We start from the raw sequence: 6,000 nt of genomic DNA on the forward strand, positions 1-6,000 counted from the left end.
ACTCCTGCCACCTTTCTCCACCCTGCCTGCACTCTCTTCTTCACCTCTCTACCACACTCAACATTAATTTGAACAGCTGACCCCAAATATTTAAACTCATCTACTTTCACCACTTCTACTCCTTGTAACTGCACTATTCCACTGGGCTCCCTCCCATTCACACACATGCACTCAGTCTTGCTTCTACTGACTTTCATTCCCCTTCTCTCCAAAGCATATCTCCACCTCTCCAGACTAGACTCAACTTGCTCTCTACTCTCACTACAGATCACAATGTCATCTGCAAACATCATAGTCCATGGGGACTCCTGTCTGATCTCATCCATCAACGTGTCCATCACCACTGCAAACAAGAAAGGACTCAGAGCTGATCCTTTGTGTAATCCCACCTACACCTTGAATGAGTCTGTCATTCCTACTGCGCATCTCACCACTGTCACACTGTTCTTGTACATGTCTTGCACTGCCCTCACATACTTCTCTGCCACTCCAGACTTCCTCATACAATGCCACAGTTCTTCTCTTGGCACCCTATCATAAGCTTTTTCTTAGTCCACAAACACACAATGTAACTCTTTCTGGCCTTCTCTGTACTTCTCCAACAGTATTCTCAGAGCAAACATTGCATCTGTAGTGCTCTTTCTCCACATGAAACCATATTGCTGCGCACAGATCTTCACCTGTTTTCTAAGCCTAGCTTCTACTACTCTTCCCCATAACTTCATGCTGTGGCTGATCAACTTTATGCCTCTGTAGTTACTGCAGCTCTGCACATCACCCTTGTTCTTGAAAGTAGGAACCAGCACACTTTGTCTCCACTCCTCAGGCATCCTTTCACTTTCCAAGATTTTATGAAACAGTCTGGTTAGAAACTCCAGTGCCATCTCTTCTAGACATTTCCATGCCTCCACTGGAATGTCTTTCCACTCTTCATCCTCTTCATAGCAGCCCTCACTTCTTCCTTACTAATCTCTTGTACTTCCTGACTTACTCTCACATCATCCAGCCTTTTCTCTTGCTCATTTTTTTCATTCATCAGCTCTTCAAAATATTCCCTCCACCTTCTCAACACACACTTTTTACTTGTCAGCACATTACCATGTGCATCTTTTACCACCCTAACCTGCTGCACATCTTTTCCAGCTCTGTCCCGTTGTCTGGCCAATCGGTACAAGTCCTTTTCTCCTTCATTACTATTGAACTTCTTGTACAGCTCGCAATATGCCTTTTCCTTAATTTTGCCACTTCTCTTCTCACCTTACGCAGCATCTCCTTGTACTCCTGTCTAATTTCTTCTTCTCGCCGACAATCCCAAAACTTTTTCACCAACGTCTTTCTCCTTATGCTCTCCTGGACCTCTTCATTCCACCACCAAGTCTCCTTGTCTTCCTTCCACTGTCCAGATGTCATACCCAGTACCGCCCTAGCTGTCTACCGACACTCTCCTGCCACCACCTTACATTTCTTTTAGCTTGCTTCTCCTATAAAGAATGTAGTCCACCTGTGTGCACCTTCCTCCACTCTTATATGTTACCCTGTGCTCCTCCCTTTTCTTAAAGTAGGTATTCACCACAGCCATTTCCATCCTTTTTGCAAAATCAACTACCATCTGTCCTTAACCATTCCTATCCTTGATACCATATTGATCCATTACTTCCTCATCACCTCTGTTCCCTTCACCAACATGCCCACTGAAGTCCGCTCCTATCACCACTCTTTCATGTTTGGGTCACACTCTCCACCACCTCATCTAACACACTCCAGAAATCTTCATTCTCCATCTCACAACCTACCTGTGGGGCATATGCACTGATGATATTCATCATCACCCCTTCAATTTCCAACTTCACACTCATCACCCTGTCAGACACTCGCTTAACATCCAACACACTTTTAACATACTCTTCCTTTAAAATGACCCCAACACCATTTCTCTTCCTGTCCTCACCATGGTACAACAACATGAACCCACCGCCGATGCTCCTGCTCTTAGTTCCCTTCCACTTGGTCTCTTGCACACACAATATGTCTACCTTTCTCCTCTCCATCATATCAGCCAGCTCTCTCCCTTTACCAGTCATACTACCAACATTGAAAGTCCCCACTCTCATTTCCACCCTTCTAGTTTTCTTCTTCTCCTGCTGTTTGTGGAAACATTCTCTTCCTCTTCTTCATTATGTTCACTCAGCAGTAGCCCAATTTCCACCGGCACCCTGTTGGGCAACAGCACCGGTGGTGGACGTTGTTAACCCGGGCCGTGACCGATCCAGTATGAGAAGTTAGTCAGAACTGTCCATGTAGATATACCATAGAGTGCCATATTGTTTGTACGAGGTCTGTTTGAAAAGTATCTGACCTTTTTATTTTTTTCAAAAACCTGATGGATTTGAATCACGTGTGCTTGCATGAGCCAACCTTGAACCTTCGTGCGCATTCGTAATTTTTTTCACGCCTGTCGGTTGGGTCATTTGCTTGTAAGCAGCCTTTGTGTGAGGACATGTGCAGTGCGCTCGGTGGATTTTCATTTCAAGGAAAATGGCGGAACGACTGGACTGGACATGTTGTAACATGCCCAGCTTGTCAGCCATTCAGAAGATTCAGACGGCTTTCGGTGGCTTTTCAGTCGTGTGACTATCCGAGAAATTTTGGACAAGCTGGACATGTCAGGGCATGTTACAACATGTCCTGTGAGGCTACTCGTTGACATTGACCCTATGCCATGACATTGACCCTATGTGTCTTTTTACAAGGAATGTTTTCGCAGTTTTTGCTCTATGTCAAGATGCATTATCATCTTGAAACATCCCCAAACATCCTTTCAATTGTCCAAAATATCAACGTAAACTTGTGCATTTATTGATGATGTAATGACAGCCATCTCCCCAGTGCCTTTACCTTACATGCAGCCCCATATCATCAATGACTGTGGAAATTTACATGTTCTCTTCAGGCAGTCATCATTATAAATCTCATTGGAACGGCACCAAACAAAAGTTCCAGCATCATCACCTTGCCCAATGCAGATTTGAGATTCATCACTGAATATGACTTTCATCCAGTCATCCACAGTCCACGAATGCTTTTCCTTAGCCCATTGTAACCTTGTTTTTTTCTGTTTAGGTGTTAATGATGGCTTTCGTTTAGCTTTTCTGTATGTAAATCCCATTTCCTTTAGGCGGTTTCTTACAGTTCGGTCACAGATGTTGACTCCAGTTTCCTCCCATTCGTTCCTCATTTGTTTTGTTGTGCATTTTTCGATTTTTGAGACATATTGTTTTAAGTTTTCTGTCTTGACGCTTTGATGTCTTCCTTGGTCTACCAGTATGTTTGCCTTTAACAACCTTCCCATGTTGTTTGTATTTGGTCCAGAGTTTAGACACAGCTGACTGTGAATAACCAACATCTTTTGCAACATTGCATGATGATTTACTCTCTTTTAAGAGTTTGATAATCCTCTCCTTTGTTTCAATTGACATCTCTCGTGTTGGAGCCATGATTCATGTCAGTCCACTTGGTGCAACAGCTCTCCAAGGTGTGTTCACTCCTTTTTAGATGCAGACTAACGAGCAGATCTGATATGATGCAGGTGTTAGTTTTGGGGATGAAAATTTACAGGGTGATTCCATAATTTTTTCCTCAGAATTGAGTGATTCCATATTTTTTTCCTCTGCTTGGTCTAAAAAAGTAACCGTTACTGACTGCCACAATCTTTTTTTCTTGATTTCTTATAGTGTTTCTTAAAGCCAGAAAGTTGCCATTTGAAATGACTTTAGTTTTGTGTCATGTCTGTGATCTGCTTTTTTTCTGCTCATACGGCTGAGGGTATTTTATATGATATGAGGGTGTTTATATTCTATAATATCAAATCTTATGGGCAGATTAGCAGCAGCATTTAATTTGCATTGTACATGGAATATTTTTGATAAAATTTCATTTTACTTCCAGAGAAACTTTTTCTGTGGGGATCAAACATTAATTTAAATTAATAATTTTGTATTATTTTTGTATATTTTTTTTTCATCATATGAATTTCCTCAGGAAATGTATTGATTGTAATATGTTTGTGTTAAACTATTCAGTTTCGCTCTTAAAAATGTGTGTTCAATTGCATTGTCGTATCTGACTAATGTCATACTGAGTCTTCAAATCTATGTGATTAAAAACTTATCACTTAGATAAATGTGATTAAAAATCAGTAAAAAAAATTTTCATAGGAATTTTCTCAGGGAATTTATTGATAGTAATGTTTGTGTTAAAACTATCTGCAGTTTTGCTCTTAAATATGATTTTTATTAATTGTATGTAGATGTCTAAAAGATTGTTGTAGTTTTTGTTTCAAGCGGTGATTTATGTTTAAGCTGAATTTATTTTTGCTCCTAAAATGTGTATTATCAGTTGTAAGTAGATCAATAGAATATTTTTTTATAGGTTTCATTATTATTTCTAGAAGATTTATTCTTATTGTGTCTGAACATTTTTTTTGGAGTAGCGTCTGTGGTTTACCGCTTAAGAAATCTTTTGTAAAGTTGACAATTTTTCATTTCATGTGCTTTTTGAGCAATGATGTTTAATTCTGTAAAGATGAATTCCATCATTTAATCTGTTATCAATTAAGTGATTTCCAAAGTATCTCCATTATTGATTTTATATGTGAATTCCACATTGCAAGTCACTATTGGAATAAAACCTATTGAATTTTAAAACATTACTAGTAGTAAACAAATAGCAATCATCAAGAAGCAAACATAACGTGTTCATAATTCGTGATGTCGTGGCAATTATAGGCTAAGAAAGCTTGACTCTTAGTCTTGTCCATCCAAATTGGAAGTCCCAAAAACCATCATTTCTTAATAACATTTACATTTACTCTGATGGACTACCCAGCAGTGGGGAATAAGTTTCATTAGCCCTACCATTATTTAATGCTTTGATCTTAAATATGATCAATCTATCTTTATTAGTTGGCTATGTACCACAGGCTTTTAAGGTGGCAGTAATTAAACCATTACTTAAAAAGCCATCACTTGACCCAGCTATCTTAGCTAATTATAGGCCAATCTCCAACCTTCCTTTTCTCTCAAAAATTCTTGAAAGGGTAGTTGTAATACAGCTAACTGATCATCTGCAGAGGAATGGTCTATTTGAAGAGTTTCAGTCAGGTTTTAGAATTCATCATAGTACAGAAACAGCATTAGTGAAGGTTACAAATGATCTTCTTATGGCCTCAGACAATGGACTCATCTCTGTGCTTGTTCTGTTAGACCTCAGTGCTGCTTTGATACTGTTGACCATAAAATTTTATTACAGAGATTAGAGCATGCCATAGGTATTAAAGGCACTGTGCTGCGGTAGTTTGAATCATATTTATCTAATAGATTACAATTTGTTCATGTAAATGGGGAATCTTCTTCAAAACTAAGGTTAATTATGGAGTTCCACAAGGTTCTGTGCTAGGACCAGTTTTATTCACTTTATACATGCTTCCCTTAGGCAGTATTATTAGACAGCATTGCTTAAATTTTCATTGTTACGCAGATGATACCCAGCTTTATCTATCCATGAAGCCAGAGGACACACACCAATTAGCTAAACTGCAGGATTGTCTTACAGACATAAAGACATGGATGACCTCTAATTTCCTGCTTTTAAACTCAGATAAAACTGAAGTTATTGTACTTGGCCCCACAAATCTTAGAAACATGGTGTCTAACCAGATCCTTATTCTGGATGGCATTACCCTGACCTCTAGTAATACTGTGAGAAATCTTGGAGTCATTTTTGATCAGGATATGTCATTCAAAGCACATACACTCAACAAAAATATAAACGCAACACTTTTGGTTTTGCTCCCATTTTGTATGAGATGAACTCAAAGATCTAAAACTTTTTCCACATACACAATATCACCATTTCCCTCAAATATTGTCCACAAACCAGTCTAAATCTGTGATAGTGAGCACTTCTCCTTTGCTGAGATAATCCATCCCACCTCACAGGTGT

This window comes from Thalassophryne amazonica, chromosome 3, assembly GCF_902500255.1.
Source record: "Thalassophryne amazonica chromosome 3, fThaAma1.1, whole genome shotgun sequence".
Classification (NCBI taxonomy): domain Eukaryota; kingdom Metazoa; phylum Chordata; class Actinopteri; order Batrachoidiformes; family Batrachoididae; genus Thalassophryne; species Thalassophryne amazonica.